The sequence below is a fragment of the Homarus americanus genome, unplaced genomic scaffold (genome assembly GCF_018991925.1).
Source record: "Homarus americanus isolate GMGI-L3 unplaced genomic scaffold, GMGI_Hamer_2.0 scaffold52806, whole genome shotgun sequence".
In the NCBI taxonomy this organism is placed as follows: Eukaryota; Metazoa; Arthropoda; class Malacostraca; order Decapoda; family Nephropidae; genus Homarus; species Homarus americanus.
This window is the reverse complement of record NW_024720773.1, coordinates 4,904,106-4,923,269: the sequence shown is the minus strand read 5'-3', so window position 1 is coordinate 4,923,269 and position 19,164 is coordinate 4,904,106. Positions and strand designations below refer to the sequence as shown.

Below are 19,164 nucleotides of genomic sequence, written 5' to 3'. Positions count from 1 at the left end.
AGGTAGTCTCCGATTTACGAAGCTTTGGTTTATGAAATTTTGAAATTGACAAAAAAAATTGTCAATTGCTTTGAGCTATGAAGAAAAATTCCAATTGATTTTTTTTTGCCAATTTTGTACGGTAATTTTTTACAAAGTAATGATGAAAATATCCTAAAATAATGCAGTATTTATACTAAGCACTTCACATTTCCTTTTATCACTGTTACACTCAGTTTAACACTTGTATGGGCATTGTGAAAACAAACTAAAATTTATATTAAAGCACCAAGACTGATGCTTGAACCAGCATCATCATAGCTCAAGGCGTCTGTGACTGCAAAGTTCACGCTATGTAAACAGAGTAACAAGATTTTAGGATGACTTAACTCCTCAGGGGTCAAGCAAGGATCCTCCCCACTTAGAGAATGTATCTCCAATTATAGTGGATATCACTGGACCTGTATTACTAGAATAATTAATACACGTTGGATTGGCATTTCATATGTTTTGTTTCTTATCATAGTGCATGACCGCTCTAAACCTACACACTCGTGAGCTCGGCACGTGTCGGAACATGATGCAATCTTTTGGGAATCTGACCGAATGCCCGGAATGGAAAGATTTTCCTGTAATTTCTCAGAATGCTCCCCCACCCCCCAAAAAAAATCAAGGTATAACGTAGAGTTCCAAGGATCAAACAGTAGGTTGTGCATACAGAATATCAGTCCCCATACATAAACCTTTAGGAATTATTTTGTAATACAGTACTATATGAAAGTAAACATCCCTGTGGAGTTGGGAATCACTAGGAATAGCTCGGCTCTATGATCATAAAGAACATTATGTGTTTAACTGTAAATGTTTTGTCATATGTTATTGGGAAGAATTAAATTTAAATTGATGAAAATTTGGGGGTTTTGCCATCATTTTCTCACATTTTCTATCTCATATCTTTTCCCTTGTTCTCTTCACATTTTTTGTCTTGTAATACAAGTGGTTACTTTTGTCGTCACTTGAATATTAAACCACTTGTGTCATTTAGGTTTCACTACTTTAAATGTGGAAAGAAATGAGAATATATACAGTATGCATAAATTTTTTTAGACTATATTGTATTTGAAAATGAGATGGACATAGGAAGAATAAGCAGATGTACTGGAATTGTACAAATGTGAGTGATGGCACTGAGAAATGAGAGTCAAGTACACAGTGTAGTACAGGTTAAGAATGTAAGGGGGGTGCCCAAGTACCTGGTGGTACAGGTTAGAATGTAAGAGTTGTCAAGAGTACACAGTGCAGTACAGGTTAAGAAGAATGTAAGAGTGTCCAAGTGCAGTGTAGTACAGGTTAGAATGTAAGGTGTCAAGTACACAGTGCAGTACAGGTTAAGGGGAATGTAAGAGTTGCCCAAAAGTACACAGTGTAGTACAGGTTAGAATGTAAAGGGGGGTGTCCAAGTACACAGTGCAATTTTACAGGTTAGAATGTAAGGTGTCCAAAGTACACAGTGTAGTACAGGTTAAGAATGTAAGGTGTCCAAGTACAGTGTAGTACAGGTTAAGAATGTAAGGGGGGTGTCCCAGAAGTACACAGTGTAGTACAGGTTAAGAATGTAGGGGTGTCCAAGTACACAGTGTGGTACGGAGTTAGAATGTAGGGGGGTGTCCAAGTACAGTGTGAGTACAGGTTAAGAATGTAAGGGGGTGTCCAAGTACACAGTGTAGTACAGGTTAAGAATGTAAGGGGGGTGTCCAAGTACACAGTGTGGTACAGGTTAAGAATGTAAGAGTGTCCAAGTACCAGTGTAGTACAGGTTAAGAATGTAAGGGGGTGTCAGTACACAGTGCAGTACAGGTTAGAATGTAGGGGTGTCAAGTACACAGTGCAGTAATAGTTAGAATGTAAGTGGGGTGTCCAAGTACACAGTGTAGTACAGGTTAGAATGTGGGGGGGTGTCCAAGTACACAGTGTAGTACAGGTTAGAATGTAAGAAATTGTCCAAGGAGTACACAGTGCGTATGGTTAAAATGTAAAATTAGAGTGTCCAAGTACACAGTGCAGTACAGGTTAAGAAATGTAAAGAGTTAATCCCAGAGTACACAGTGTAGTGGAGTTAGAATGTAGGGGGGTGTTAAGTACAGAGTGTAGTACAGGTTAGAATGAAGTGTCCAAGTACACAGTGTAGTACAGGTTAAGAATGTAAGGGGTGTCCAAGTACACAGTGTAGTACAGGTTAGAATGTGGGGGGTGTCCAAGTACACAGTGTAGTACAGGTTAGAATGTAAGGGGAGGTGTCCAAGTACAGTGTGGTACAGGTTAAGAATGTGGGGGGGGGGGTGTCCAAGTACACAGTGCAGTACAGGTTAAGAATGTGAGAATTGTCCAAGTACACAGTGTGGTACAGGTTAAGAATGTAAGGGGTGTCCAAGTACAGTGTAGTACAGGTTAAGAATGTGGGGGGGTGTCAAGTACACAGTGCAGTACAGGTTAAGAATGTAAGGGGGTGTCCAAATTGCACAGTGTAGTACAGGTTAAGAATGTAGAGGGGGTGTCCAAGTACAGTGTAGTACAGGTTAGAATGTAAGAGTGTCCAAGTACACAGTGCAGTACAGGTTAAGAATGTAGAGTGTCCAAGCACACAGTGTAGTACAGGTTAAGAATGTAGGGGGGTGTCCAAGTACACACAGTGCAGTACAGGTTAGAAATGTAGAGGTGTCCAGAAGTACACAGTGTGGTACAGGTTAAGAATGTGGGGGGTTCCAAGTACACAGTGTGGTACAGGTTAAGAATGTAGAGTGTCCAAGTACACAGTGTAGTACAGGTTAAGAATGTAGAGTGTCCAAGTACACAGTGCAGTACAGGTTAGAATGTAGGGGTGTCCAAGTACACAGTGTGAGTACAGGTTAGAATGTAAGGTGTCCAAGTGCAGTGTAGTACAGGTTAGAATGTAAGGTGTCCCAAGTACACAGTGTGGTACAGGTTAAGAATGTGGGGGGTGTCCAAGTGATACAGTGTGAACAGGTTAGAATGTAAGGGGTCCAAGTACAGTGCAGTACAGGTTAGAATGTAGGGAGTTGATCAAGTACACAGTGTGAGTACAGGTTAAGAATGTAAGAGTGTCCAGAGTACAGTGTAGTACAGGTTAAGAATGTAGGGGTGTCCAAGTACAGTGTGAGTACAGGTTAGAATGTGAGAGTGCCCAAGTACACAGTGTAGTACAGGTTAGAATGTAAGGGGTGTCAGGGTACACAGTGCAGTACAGGTTAAGAATGTAAGAGGTGTCCCAAGTACACAGTGCAGTACAGGTTAGAATGTAAGAGTGTCCAAGTACACAGTGTAGTACAGGTTAAGAATGTAAGGGGGTGTCCAAGTACACAGTGTAGTACAGGTTAAGAAGTGTGGGGGTGTCAAGAAGTCGCAGTGTAGTACAGGTTAAGGAATGTAAGGTGTCCAAGTACACAGTGTAGTACAGGTTAAGAATGGGGGTGTCCCAAGTACAGTGTAGTACAGGTTAGAATGTAAGGGGGGTGTCCAAGTACACAGTGCAGTACAGGTTAAGAATGTAGGGGTGTCCAAGTACACAGTGTGGTACAGGTTAAGAATGTGGGGGTGTCCAAGTACAGTGCGGTACAGGTTAAGAATGTAGGGGGTGTCAAACACACAGTGTAGTACAGGTTAGAATGTAAGAGTGTCAGTACACAGTGCAGTACAGGTTAGGAGAAATGTAGGGGGGTGTCCAAGTACACAGTGTAGTACAGGTTAAAAATGTAAGAGTGTTAGAGTACAGTGTAGTACAGGTTAAGAATGTGGAAGTGTCCAAGTACACAGTGTAGTACAGGTTAAGAATGTAAGGGGGGTGTCAAGTACACAGTGCAGTACAGGTTAAGAATAATAATTAAGGTGTCCAAGTACACAGTGCAGTACAGGTTAAGAATGTGGGGGGGTGTCCAGTACACAGTGCAGTACTGGTTAGAATGTGGGGGGTGTCAAGTACACAGTGCAGTACAGGTTAAGAATGTGGGGGTGTCCAAAGTACAGTGTAGTACAGGTTAAGAATGTAGGGGGGTGTCAAGTACACAGTGTAGTACAGGTTAGGAAATGTACTGTGGGGGGGGTGTCAGAAGAAGTACACAGTGTAGTACAGGTTAAGAATGTAGAGGTGTCCAAAGTACACAGTGCAGTACAGAATTTAGAATGTAAAGTGTCCAAGTACACAATTGGTACAAGTTAGAAATGTAAGGGGGTGCCCAAGTACACAGTGTAGTACAGGTTAAGAATGTAAGGGGGTGTCAAGTACACAGTGCAGTACAGGTTAAGAATGTGGGGGGGTGTCCAAGTACACAGTGCAGTACAGGTTAAGAATGTAAGGGGTGTCCAAGTACACAGTGTAGTACAGGTTAGAATGTAAGGGGGTGTCCAAGTACACAGTGTGGTACAGGTTAGAATGTACTGTAGAGTGTCCAAGCACAGTGTGGTGGGTTAAGAATGTAAGGGGGTGTCCAAGTACACAGTGTAGTACAGGTTAAGAATGGGGTGTCCAAGCACAGCAGTGCAGTACATGTAGAATACAGGTTAAGCACGTAAGGGGGGTGTCCAAGCACACAGTGTAGTACAGGTTAAGAATGTAAGGGGTGTCCAAGCACAGTGTAGTACAGGTTAAGAATGTAAGGGGTGTCCAAGTACACAGTGTAGTACAGGTTAAGAAGGTGTAAAGGTGTAAGGGGGGGGTGTACACAGTGTAGTACAGGTTAAGAATGTAAAGCACACAGTGCAGTACAGGTTAAGAATGTAAGGTGTCCAAGTACAGTGTAGCAAATAAGAATGCGGGGTGTCCAAGTACAGTGTAGTACAGGTTAAGAATGTAAGGGGGTGTCCAAGCAAGGCAGTGTAGTACAGGTTAAGAATGTAAGGGGGGGTGTCCAAGTACACAGTGTACAGGTTAAGAATGTATAAGGGGGTGTCCAAGCACACAGTGTACAGGTTAAGAATGTGGGGGTGTCCCACACAGTGTAGTACAGTGTTGAGAATGTAAGGGGGTGTCCAAGCACACAGTTAATATAAGTTAAGAATGTAAGGGGGGTGTCCAAGTACACAGTGTAGTACAGGTTAAGAATGGGAGGGGGTGTCCAAGTACACAGTGCAGTACAGGTTAAGAATGTAAAGGGAGTGTCCAAGTACACAGTGCAGTACAGGTTGCACTTAAATATCCAAACATCAGTTATCTGGAAACTAACAAAATCTGAAAAATTAAATAATTTTCATTTTTAACTCCAGGTATTTTAAATTGACTTAACTGGCTAGTTCATGAGCCACCGAGCGATGGCGTTAAGAAAGCACACTCGGCTGACTGCAAAGGTAAATAAACAAAGCTAGCTTCACTAGTATTATATTGCCCTTACTAAAATCCAGGAAGGTCTTCAAATACTGGAGCACTTTAATTATACCTGTACAGTACAGTAATTAACTCTTGACCTAGCAGCCTACACAGCCCTACACACTTACAATCTTTAATTATAGGTAAAGAAATAAATAATTGTACAGTACAGTACTGTACTTGTTTTTGTATTAATTAATGTTATCAAACAGTATGTTATTTGGTGCTTTGTGAAATATTAATTTTTTTTTAACGCCCCTCAGTTATCTGAAATGGCCTGAGTCCCAAGTGTTTGGAGTTCTTTGCAACCTGTAATGTGTGTGTGTAGGTGAGATCCTTGTTAAATGTTGTGTGGAAATAAACATTCCTAGAAAATTTGGTGGAAAATGGCCAAGTGGAAACATATTTAATTAAACATTTGCATACTGTATTACTGTAAGTGGCTCTTGTTGCTTCTATATATTCCATTTGTTTCTTCACTATTATTGTTCTCTTACACCTTTGTACAGGTACTCCCATTTTCCAGCATTAAAGTTCTGTACATACTTCTGCTTGATAGGCCCTTTAAACGGTTCTTCATACATCTTTATTTGTTTTCTTTTTCTATGTTGTCCTTGTTATGGTGCAGCAGGAGGAAAGTTATTAAGGTATTATTATAGCTGACATCTTCAAATGATAAAATATAAGAATTGGGGGTTTATGGCTCTAAAAGCGTGGGTGGCTTAATGATGCACCAAGTTGGAGGGGAACCAAACTAATGCCATCCTTTTATCCCTCTCCATTATAAGATTTGTTTGTGTGAATGTTACTTGATGTTCTCATTATTGTAATAACTTTTGTACTCTTCAAGAGGCCACAGTGGCTAAGTTAGGTATTTCAAAATGTTCATGAGAACAGTTGGTAGATATCAGACAAGCTGTAAGAGTTACAGTACTTTTACTTGAAAGTCAAATGCAAGTGTAGTTATTTTTATAATTCTAAGTTGTTTTCTGGAATTTTGTATAGGTACCTTTTTTATTATTTTGTTTTATTTATTTATTTTTTTGAAATTTCTTTGGTTTTCGTAGATTTTCATACATTGGAGTATTTCCTTGGAGTGGCTGACTAATGGGTGTGGCTCCTTTAATGTTTATTCTGGAGTGCTTCCTCATAGAGGGTGTTCCCTTGTGCATGATTGATAAGTGGTTATTGCTTTACTTAATGTTTATTCGTTTGTAAATACCTGTATCTTGATTGTACGGCGTTGAGAAATGTCTGAGAAGCGGTGATGATGATTTGTTAAGATTTTGCCCCTGTATAAATGAGTCACTGATACGTACAGGCTTGTAAAAGGCTCCTGTACACCCAGGAGTAACTTGATATGCTCTACCTTCTAATTGGCTCTGATATGTGGTCACTGGGAAATGGCTTGTTGAAGTTACCTGCACCTTGCTTGGTTCATTTATATATGCTGTCTAGTAAATGACTTGATGAATACTGCCTTTTGAACACCTGACTTATTTACTGCCATTGTAAGGACTCGGTAATGTGAACTGTCGGGTGATTAACTCATTACGGTATGCTGTTTTATGAATGGCTTACTTATAATTAATGCTAGTGATTGGTTCACTAGTATTTGTTACTACATTATTGAAATGGCACCTTTATATGTACTGTATTAAACAATAACGCACTAATGTGTGTACAGAAAGAACTAATTTGCTTATGCAGTTGTATGAATAACTCAAGGTATTGCCATATGAAAGCATCACAAGATTTTTATGTATAGTGCATGAATGTGTTTTGGTTACTTGCTGTAATATGGATAGCTTGCTCATGTGAGTGACTCACTAATGTGTGTGCGTGCGTGCTGCTATCTGATACCTCCCTGGTGGGTACTGCTGTACGAACGGCTCGAATGTATGTTACTGTAGTTCACTTTTCTGTACATGTGCTGCTGTATGAATCCTTCCACTGACTGATGCATGCTGGTGTATGACTGGCTCAGTTATGCATGTCCATGTATGACTGGCTCGATGATGCATGTCCGTGTATGACTGGCTCAGTGATGCATGTCCATGTATGACTGGCTCAGTGATGCATGTCCATGTATGACTGGCTCGATGATGCATGTCCGTGTATGACTGGCTCAGTGATGCATGTCAGTGTATGACTGGCTTAGTGATGCATGTCCATGTATGACTGGCTCGATGATGCATGTCCGTGTATGACTGGCTCAGTGTATGACTGGCTTAGTGATGCATGTCAGTGTATGACTGGTTCACTTTTACTAGCATAAAATAGTTGAATGATGAATGCTACTGTATGAGTGTGTTCACCCTAGTTGGGTGCTGCTTTTGGAATGACTGATGAAGTTAGTGTATCATTTTCTTTAAAATTGTTTATTTTACCTTGATTCTTGCTTTAGCATTTGACATAATCACATATTGTTAATGCTCTACTACAAATGTAGTTTCCCTTTCAATTTTGCCAGCTGAGATTTTTTAGTGAATTAGCTTGTTTTCATATAGATTTTGAAATAGTGTAGTTTAAGTGCATTAATATATTTTGAGTGAGGTGTGAGTTTTGGAAAGTTTAAATGAGAAATAACACAACCTAAGATATATGTCTGTGTATGTGTGTGTCAGTGTGATGAGATTTCTAACTATGAACTTTACACTTTAAGTTCACGAGACACTTAAAATATTCCTACATCGTAAATACAGTAACTGTGTAAAGTTGACGGTAAGAACTTGTCACATGCCAGTACAAATTTTAAGGTGGAGTAATACCATCCTCTATTGTCTCACTAGGTCTGACAAAGGAAATGTAATGGATTGCAAGAGTTCATGCCACCTAATTGGAGGAAAAGACTATTGGAAAAAAAAATATCATGCAGATACAGTATATACAAGAATGTCTTTAATTTATTGAACAAAGATCCTAAGTGGACACAGTGAGAGGGAATAAGAGGTGTAAATAAATGCTAAACAACCACTAAACTCATTTTAAATGAAAATTGTAAAAAATAAAGGAATGAGTCAAGTGATTAAGTGCAGTGAGAGAGAGGATGTGTGAGGATACAAATCGAAATGTAACCAAAGAGGAAAAATTGAGGATTAGAAAGTGAGGAATAATGGGGAAGGGTTGTAAGAGGACTGGGAAGGACCTGCTACTAGTAGTAACAAATATATTGCAGCTCAATGTAGTTAGGGAACTTAGCCTATGCCCTCCCCCTCACACTCCCCTCTTGTTCTCTCTACCCTCTCCCCCTTTTTTCAGTATTATTCCACCTTTGTGTATACAGTATATATATAGACACACACACACAGGTATTGGACCATTTATCCGGCATGCTTGGGACCTGGGTGTTGCAGGATAGGTTTCTTTTTTCTCCAGAATTTGGAGCACCAGACCTAAAGTGTACAGCAAACCCTCTGTAACTGGCAGTGAAGCCTCTGTTCAGATACTAGATTCACCCCTAAAAGTAGCTTTAACTGCACACTAACATTAAAACTTATATTATATGCATATAAACACCATTAACGAAAGCATATAAATAGCATTAATGAAAGTATAAAGAGCGTAAAAATGATTCAAGTTAGTGTACAAACTGCTTTGCAGTTGCTCCTGGTGCTTTCCTTAGCACCGGAGCAGCGTCCCTAGCCGTGGTGCTTTGCCACGGACCCTCTGACCTCACCACAAACTTGACACACAGCTTCACGGTGGAAACCCATAGATACTTAAAACTTTAGACTTTATAACAACTAATTATTTTATTTATTTTTGGACTTTGTTTGTAAGATTGAGTGTGTATGTAACTAAGTAAACAAATGAAGAAAATTACATAGATCTATCCAAAAGTACAAATTAAAAAATAATCATAACATACACCTCACAGGTGGGGAACGGTTGGATATTTTCCCGCTCAGCCAAGGATTTATTTGGCTCATTTTAAATAATTCGTTCCAGAACATAGCCGTTTTTTGGGACGCTGGATAAACGGTCCCATACCTATACAGGGTATATACACACAGTATACTGTATATGGTTTCATTATGAGCATATTAATCATTTTATTACATTGTTTTAGAGATTTTGTATGCCAATGTTGTGAAAGTGCCTTTTCATTCGCTTAACATATTCTCATCATCAGATACTTTCATTTAATATATTTTTGGTTATGTTACTTATTCCTTGTAATTCATAATAAGAATTATAGTAGTTATGTTGCTAATGATATTTATTAATTAACAGTATTACTGTACAATACTGTACATGAAACTTGATCTAAACATGATAGTACTGTACTGTACAGGGCCATATAAGTTGAGCCTAAAGTCTCCCAAAGACTGTGGAGTGAGTATCCAAAGTTGGAACGCTCTACAGAAGTTGGCTATACAATATGTAAGATACAGGAGGTCCTCGATGCATGAGAGTTGTGTTCCAGATAAAGTTTGCATAAACTGAACTATGTAGCACCACAACTAGTGCCCCAGACCCAGTTTTATGATATTCTAACACTATAATTAATGTGAAGCACACATCGTACTTGCCCTTCTTTCGTTGTGCTAGGAAGGCATATAGACAGCAATGTACACCCACTAAAAGATTATTAGGCACCCTTACGGCGTGATACAATATGACACAGTTGCCGAATAATTTTTTAGTGGGTGTACAATAATGCAATGAAATGCACAAAAATCTCAGTGACATTATTTACAGAAGGATGCCAAGCCAAACAACACTGATATTTCATTGAAGCACAATCTAATATAAAACTATGCAAGTTTTATAATTTATTATTTTCAGTACAATCCCATAATATAAATTGATACACTAGTATATCGGTAGATGGACTGTTTGTGTGTGTGTGTGAATTCAGTGCACAGCAATGTTGCACTTTCATAAGTTAACATTATATTTCTAAGCACATTTTATGAAAAACTGTAAATAATAATAATACAGTAAACCCACAACACGTAGCTCTTTAGTAAACCAGAACGAGCAGGACTTTTCGCATCTATCTTTGTCACTGTCTAGTGTTTGACGAACGAATCACTTCTGGTACGTAAGCTCTTGTGCTCCTGTAAACTGTACAGGACTATACGGTACACATTATATTTTTATAATGATTGCTGTGTTATTATTACTTGATTTATTCGACTCAATGATAGGAAAGATAGAGGCAGTATAGTACAGTGAAGGCCGCAATCTGTCCCGACTTGGCTCTATGTTGATGTTACTGACCATTGTATAATGTGTTGGTGCTGATATTGCTGACCAGTGCATATTAAGACATGGATTATTACATATTGTGTGGCACAGCGACCCTTCACCCCTGGGCTAGGGTGCCACTGGCCGTATCCCCCACGCGGGGTAAATCGAAAACAAATCAACTTTCCCAAAAATTTTGTTAACCTTTCTAAATGATAAAACAATCAAAGAAGTAAAAAAAAATATATATATATTGACCCTCTAGAAACTTCCCTGTGGCTGCAGTGGAGAGGGAGTAAGGGGACGGTGTTGTTTTGATGGCTGGCACTTGTGGTCACTACGTACTCGGCAGCAATTTTTTGCTTGCCTTTGTGTCCGGGATGACCAGTAATACATTTATTTACTGATCGTGATACTTATTTCTTAAAAATAATTCATTTATAATATTTTATATGCATTACTCTTCATAAAAAGTGCTCAGCAACACACGCAGTCGGTCGCCAGGCTGTGTGGCTGTCTTGTGTTTGGTAGAGCAAGTAATGCATAAAATAGTTATTGGAATAATAATTCAATAAATAAATACATTTATAACCTAATCATAGCATTATTTTCCAGTAATACTACATTATAATACAACTACACTGCTTTTAGCAACGTTACTTTGATACAACGTGATAAAATGGACAAACAATGAAAAAATTCAGGAAGCTTCCCTGTGGCCGAGTGTGTGGTGTGACAGGCAAATACTCACACTGGAACCTGATAACCTGGGGCTCGCCGGTCGGGCGTTGTGGAACGTCACCCGGGGTGTAAGGGTTAATAAGTGGTGATAGACTTGTCTTTTTGTTGTTTTCATACTCATACTCTTTCCTATCACAGGATTTCTTACTTTTGTTGTCACTTTGGCTGAGAGAGATCTTTCATTCACAATAGCCTTTGTATCTTTTTTTGGCATTCTTCTCAAAATTCCTGATCTTTGGCTCAGACCTTATACAGTACTCACAACCAAGGGTTGCGGACTCCTCGCCAGCTTCAGTAAGCTTCAAAATGTTCATTTTTAATTCTAATATTAACTCTTTTGTTGTGCTTCATTGATGAACAGGGGCTAGATGATGCTGTTGTAGGATGCTTGGAAGCCATGCAATATTAAAATTGTAATCTGGATATCGAGGGCAAAAAACACAAAACACCGAGTGAGTGATGTAGCACAGATCTACACAGTACAACAGCTAATGCTTAGTGCCATATTTAAGGAAGCTGACCCATGCAGACCTTACATGTGTACACAGCTGATTAGCAGTTAGTGTGGCTTGGGTATGTGACACCCAACATGCTGAACCACATTAAGGTAAAAACATTTACATACTACACTGTCTTAAAAATGTCAGGTAGAAATGGGGTTATCCCATATATGTGGAATTGCATAATTGGAACTCGCATATAACGAGGACCTCCTGTTTACGGTTGTACAATAAGGTGATTAGTTTATAATTATTTACTTGAAGATGTGGATCACTTGACCCAAAATATACTGCAACACTATTGCAGATTAATAATACTCAGTAGGACCAAGAGTAAGATGTTGTGTAAAACTAATCAAAACATGTTACAAGACAGATTTACTTTTGTTGTCAGGAATTTTTTTACTGAAAAAAATATTTAAACATTAATGATAAACTTGTTCAAGTTGTGCAAAATACTGTTTATTTTAAGGAAGGTGTGATTGAATTCCTCAAAGCTGTTCTCTCATTTATATATATATATATATATATATATATATATATATATATATATATATATATATATATATATATATATATATATATATATATATATATATATATACATACATATACATATATATACATATACATATATATACATATACATATATATACATATACATATATATACACACACATACATACATACACACACACATACATACATACACACACACACACACACACACACACACAGTGGTCCCTCCATTAACGAGCGGTTCAATTTACTAGATTTCAGTTGATGAGTTACCTCCCGTGGGGACTTTCATTTCTATTAATGAGTACAAATTCTATTAACGACAGCCTTACGAGAAACATGTCTTGGTGCTCGCATCAGCTGATCGACTTGTCCGCCAATAATCGGTTCTATGTTTACCTTTGTTTCCAGTGGAGTAAACATAATAAAGTTGTGCTCTTGAATAATTTTACATTAAAATTATTGGTCAATCTGAAATTTAATTTTCATATTGATAATAAACAGTGCAGTGTTGATTTAAATAAAGAAAATCTGGAATTAGTTAAATAAATTGTTGTGAACTTAAAATTTTATTGGTGAAATTATCAAGCATGGGTTCAAAGAAATCTTAGAAGGCAATTTCAATTCAAGTGAGGCAAGAAATTACTAAGAAATGCGAAGAAGGCATTAGAACCAATGCACTCTGTAAAGAGCTAATCTTGTCTTGATGCCAGAGCAGCTTGCAGGTGCAACTTCCCTTGTATGTCATTGTTCACACAGAATTTCAAGGACTAAGCATTGGTCCAGCTGTTTTTCTGTAGAAGCCGGTTATTTTCTGGACAGCCAGACTGCATTTAAAGATTTTTATTTTTTCCCATATTTATTGCTAAGGACTTTCATGGCTTTGCCCACAATTTCTTACATTTCTTTGCTTGGTGGCTTGAAGGATTTTGGTTATCTTTTTCAGTTATAGTTGTTAATGTCATTGGCCCAATGTATACACTTGTATTAAGCCTCTTGACTCAGTGTTATATTAGGAATGTCAGGATAGTACAGTATTTTGTTACTAGCTGGGTACAGTATTTGGTCTGAGGTGAGAATATCCAATTTGATACTGAACATGGTTGTAAGAACCCTGGTTAAGGTTGTTTTTGGGGTTTACTGTTCCTACATGGAATGTAGAAACAGTTTCAGGTGGCTGGTGTTTGGTTGGATGGAATTGGAATATGTTGACAGAGCAATAAGGCTTTGATTAGTTTACAAATTAAACTTGTTAATGTCCTGCATCATCATAACCCAGTAAAGAAAAAAATAATTTTGTTGTTACTGCTTCATAGACCACCTGGGAAAAGGTTTCTTGTAACATTTTAGCTGTTAATTTACAACCATCCAAATAAATGTCACCATTTTGAAAACCTGCCAATCAGAAAATGCCATCTGGCAACTACCTGGTTTTTTTTTTAGGTGAAATACAGTAGTAAAAGAATATTAAAAAAAAATTCATATTGGAAAAGATCATGTACTGTAGTTAAAATTTTGTATGTTTCAAACTAAACACTGTACATAATATGACATACAGTACCAGATTATTATTTTGGACGGGGAAGGTTAAGGCACACCGTGGGAAAAAAATTAAAAAATCACGGTAAGGCAATAAAAAAATGAAAATAACACTCACCCACCCCTCTTAGTATTTTGTTGTTTCCCTTCCTCTTCAGCACTTCTTTCAGTCGTTGTGGAACACTGTCTGCAAGGTTTTGCAGGTGCTGTGGGGTGAAATTGGCCCACAGTTGCTGAATTGCTGTGGTGAGCTTGGGGACGGACGAGGTGTCGAGGTCACGTAGGCGACGTTTCATGAGCCCCCAAAGGTTCTCAATAGGGTTGATGTCGGGGGAATTGCCAGGCCAGTCCTTAAAATATGAAACCTGGCAATCCTCCAACCACTGAGTAACCGACTTGGCTGTGGCAGGGAGCACCGTCCTGCATGAACACGTCGGCGCGTGTTTTCTCAAACGAGTCAGGCAGAACGTCAGAGAAGCTCGAGGTACACACCCTGGTTAACTTTAATGTTTTTTCAAGCACAACCAACTCACCAACACCGTAATAAGTGAAACAACCCCATACCATCACTGAATCAGGATGCTTGACCGTCTTGACGGTGTACCTGGGGTCGAGCGGGTCAGAGTCTGGCCTGCGGTACACCCTATCGTGACCACAACCACTCACTGTAAACGTGGCTTCATCACTCCACAGGACGTTCCTCCACTCCTGAAGGGACCAGACACTGTACTTCTTCGCAAAAGTGATCCTCTTCTGGGCAGCAGTCAGCAGAGGCTTACGGTGTGGTCGGTAGGCGCGATAACCGAGATCGTCATGAAGAAGCTGCTGCACCGACCTTAAGGAGACGTGACCAAGGAGTCCGGGGTTAGCTTGCTTTAATTCCCGGGCCGTGAGCTTAGAATTAGCATTAGCTTGCCTAGCAATCACCTTCCTGGTTCTAGGAGATGTAAGCCGTGGTCGCCCAGACCTGGGTTTAGGGGTAGGCAACTCTTCCTGGCTGTTTGCTTCAAACTCCGAGATGAATCGGTACACTGACCGGCGGCACACACCGGTTAATTCAACTATTTCAGTAACTTTATGATTAGCCTTGTATAAACCAATCACCTGTGCAATATCCTCACGCTTAGTAACTCTCCTGGACATCTTAAAGACCCAGAAATCACACGATAAAGCACTGTAACTCAGGCGTAAAATCACTGCACGTGGCGCTCACATGGGTACAAAAACCTCCACCCACGCAACCTAAACAAAGACTGAGCAGTTGCTGCTATGTGACAGCTGTCGCCTAAGGGTTCCAGATGCCGTTAGAATTGTGACTAAATATTTCTGATCAAAATTTATCCCTATCTTGAGGGTAAAACGATTTGTGTTAAAAGTGAAGACACAACCCAATTTGTGCCTTAATTTTCCGCGTAGACTGTATATATAATCAACACCTCAACCTGCCTGGATTCGAACCCACGGCCCACGAGCCCATGACTGTGACCGGGGAACGCTAACCGCTGGACCACCAGGATACTAAAAGCAGTCCTAGACTGTTATATTTCACACACAGCCTGTTCAACAAGCTTATGGCGCCGTGAACCTCTAATGGGGACTACCCGTATCACATAGGTGGTCAGAGTAACGTTTTACCAAATCCGGCTTCGAAACACGAGGATCCATATATATTTCATTAGCTCAATAAACACGCGGACTTCAACATACAATCAACACCTCAACCCGCCTGGATTCGAACCCACGGCCCACGAGCCCATGACTGTGACCGGGGACCTCGCCGAGTTTGTGATAACGAAAAACGCGCTTACGAAAGTACAGAACCTATGGGATTTATTCTAATTGGTTTCAGGCACCCGAGACCCAACCCCAATTTTCCCATTTTACGACCATTTAGACCCACTAAGATATATCTAATGTTATGGTATGTATCGGAAGCACACACAGGCATAGCTAGGTTTATTAGAAAGTGATAAAAAGGGAACAATAAGGAAGAATATATTTGTTACTGGGTATGTTACTGTACTTACAGACTTGAGCTGGTCTTGAGGGAAGGGATTCCTAGGGTAGAGGGTTAGTGGTCCCCACCCGGCACTTACTCTTCGAGTAACTCATCATCCTCTTGAAAACCCTCAAAGTCAGCTTGAGCTAGTACAGGTGGCTGAGGTGGTTGTTGTTGTTGACGAAAGAAGTCCGTAATTTGTCTCTGCCGCAATGCGTTGTGATGACGGTTTAGCTGGTCAACATAAGGCTGGAGTGCTCTGCCTATGATACCGCACACACTTTCACTGTCGCCAGCCGGGGGAGGGTGCTGTTTGATGAGGTTTTTCAACCGTTCACTCAACTCAATTATCTCCCTGACTTTTGACATGGGCTGTGCGGCGGGTTATGCTTCTGGGCTGTCTTCTCTGTTCCGTCTGTCTTCCTCCATATTATCCTCAGCTGTAGGCATAACAGGTTCTAACTTAGTCTGTATGTCGTCTCGTCGAAGCCTCGTCCTGCCACACGCCTTGCCTCCTCTATCTCCCTAATTGTGGACACATTGATGCCGTAAGTGAGGGCCACTGCTCTCTTCGATTTGCCGCCATTAATTTTCTTCACCACCTCCAATTTCTCGGCGTACGTCAGTGTCTTCCTCTTCTTTATTTGCCTCTGAGCGGCAGGTCTAGGTACGGGGGCTGGTGGTGGGGGCGTGTTCGGAGGGGCCTCAGCCATCACGGACAATAGGGTACAGGCATCCCCCGCGTTACGGAAGGGTTCCGTCCCTGGAAAATTGGCCATATTGCGAAATTCTGTAATGTGAAACCTGTTTTCCCATTGACTTCCATTATAAAACTGGAGATACTGTACATTCCTATGGAATTTTTTTAGGCCCCAAAAACGTAATTCAAGCACTTTTATGAATGAAAATAAACATTAATAAACACATACAATACAGTACATTAAATAATTCATGATATACATGTAATATGAAGAGAAATACAGTTGGAATAAATAAATATATTGTACTGTACTTACCACAGAAGATGTTGACTGCTGTGTGAGGATTGGTGGTGCAAAGGAAGTTATTGGGAGGGAGAGGGAGGGGCACTACTCTCTTCTGCCCTGCCCTGTAAATCATCATCTGCTTTCAGCTTTTTTCTGAATAACTCATTCAAAGTTGTTTGACATTTACGGCTCACTTTTTCCTTGTACAGCTCAGTGTAGGAACTGTGAGCATTGTTAACTGCTCTTGCAATCTTGATGTTCCTTTCAAGGTTGGGGTCGTTATCAGCAAAGATTTGCAGACCTTCCTGTATTAGTGCAAACGCTTTAGACATATCCTTTGTTGTCAACTGAACTGAAGTGGGTTGGGTGGAGATCCTATATCCTCTTCTTGTCCTGCAGCTCGCTCTTGTTCCAGCATCATCAGATCTTCATGAGTCAAATCTTCTCTATGGGACTCTAGCACAGGGGTGGGCAATTATTTTTGATGGAGGGGTCACTTCATGAATGGTGGCACACTTCGCGGGCCACACACTTAATGTCGATGCAAATGTATTATATTAACACAAAGTAAAGCCTTGTATTTGTAAATACAAATGCAGTGGCGAGCCACAGAAATAATTTGGCAGGCCAAATGTGGCCTGCGGGCCATACTTTGCCCACCCCTGCTCTAGCAACTCAACCACATTATTTTCTATGACTTCTTCAAAGCCTACATTATTTGCAAGTGTCACAATGTCTTGTTGAACTTTCTGTAGACTTTCAGTTTGTGAAAAACCTTGAAATTCATGGACACACTCTGGCCATATGTTTTTCCATGAACCATTCATAGCGGAGGTTTTCACTTCATCCCATGACTCGGCTATATTATCCACAGCATCCAAGATGTTGAACTTTTTCCAGGAGTCCCTAATTGTAGGTTTATCCTCCCCATCAATTGCTTTTATGAGCTGCAAAAAAGTTTTCCTAAGATAATATGCCTTAAAGTTAGCTATCACACCTTGATCCATTGGCTGGAGCAAGGAAGTTGTGTTCTTGGGGATGTACTCCACTCACATTATCAGAAAGATCATTTAAATTTACTAGGTGGCTTGGTGCATTGTCTAAGAGGAGCAATGCTTTATTAGATATGTTATTCCTGGCATTATATCTTTCTACAGCAGGGCAAAAATAGTTAGTGAACCAGTCTTGGAAAAGGGTCATAGTCATCCAAGCCTTCTTATTGGAACGCCAAATCACAGGTAGATTAGACTTGGCATAGCCCTTGAGAGCCCTTGGGTTTTCTGAGTGATACACAAGTAGGGGCTTTAATTTCATGTCACCTGAAGCATTTCCTCCCAGAAGAAGTGTTAAACGATCTTTGGATGCTTTAAAGCCTGGTGCTGATTTTTCTTCAGTGGAAATAAAAGTTCTAGCAGGCATGCGCTTCCAGAAAAGCCCAGTTTCATCAACATTGTACACTTGTTCTGGTGTGTAACCTCCTTCATCAATAATTTTCTTCAGCTCAGCAGGATATTTATAAGCAGAATCTGTATCAGCACTGGCAGTTTCACCGCACATTTTTATGTTGTGTAAATTAAGGTGCTTCTTAAACCTTTCAAACCAGCCTTTACTAGCCAGAAAAGGTTTAACCTCAGAAGATGCACGTTCCTCTTCCTGCAAATCATTATATAAACTTATGGCTGTCTGTTGAATAACCATAGTGTTTAGTGGCACATTGCATTTATCTGATCTTCAATCCAGACACTCAGGAGTCGTTCCATATTTAGCATCACATCACTTCTATGAAAATACAAGGTTCGAGCAGTTAATGGAGTAGCAGCTTGAGCACTTGACCTAATTTTGTCCTTATTATCACGGATTGTTCCCACTGTTGAAGTAGCGAGACCTAATGTTTTTGCAATCTGGCTAAGTTTTTCTCCAGCATCAAACCTTCTTAAAACGTCAAGTTTAATATCCAATGTAATGCCTTTGCGGCTTCTTTTTGCACTACTGTGGTCACTTCCACTTGATGGCCTCTTTCCAGTCATCTTGAATAAGGGTAATGCACTGTACTGTACTTACTGTATGTTTGTAAAAGTTAAATCAAACTGCTGGGGCTTGAAAAATGCATGTGCACTGGATGTAAACAATGGACTGACTCCTCGTGGCGACCCCACGCTTGGAGGTAGTAAACACCAAGAAATCCACACCAAACAAATTATCATTTTTAACAAAAAAATTTAATTTTATATAGTGATTTTTTTTTTAATTTAAATTTACCCCAATTTCCGTAAGGGCGGATTTACGGGCCGTAACACAAAATTATTGGTCATGATTTACAAATTCTG

The 19,164-nt window shown here is 39.8% G+C and overlaps 1 protein-coding gene and 1 long non-coding RNA gene across 3 annotated transcripts in view; both read left to right on the top strand.

Moving 5' to 3' along the window:
- Positions 1–19,164, top strand: part of LOC121860914 (UDP-N-acetylglucosamine--peptide N-acetylglucosaminyltransferase 110 kDa subunit-like) — a 71,982-nt gene that overhangs the window by 19,501 nt on the left and 33,317 nt on the right. The gene's annotated exons all lie outside the window — the stretch shown is intronic.
- LOC121860916 lies at positions 1,417–3,932 on the top strand. Of its 2 annotated transcripts, none has more exons than XR_006087947.1 (3): positions 1,417–1,431; positions 3,796–3,838; positions 3,883–3,926. It is a non-coding gene; the product is annotated as an uncharacterized LOC121860916 (long non-coding RNA). The 2 variants fall into 2 exon arrangements; XR_006087948.1 differs by lacking the exon at positions 1,417–1,431 and adding an exon at positions 3,497–3,509 and having other exon boundaries at positions 3,883–3,932.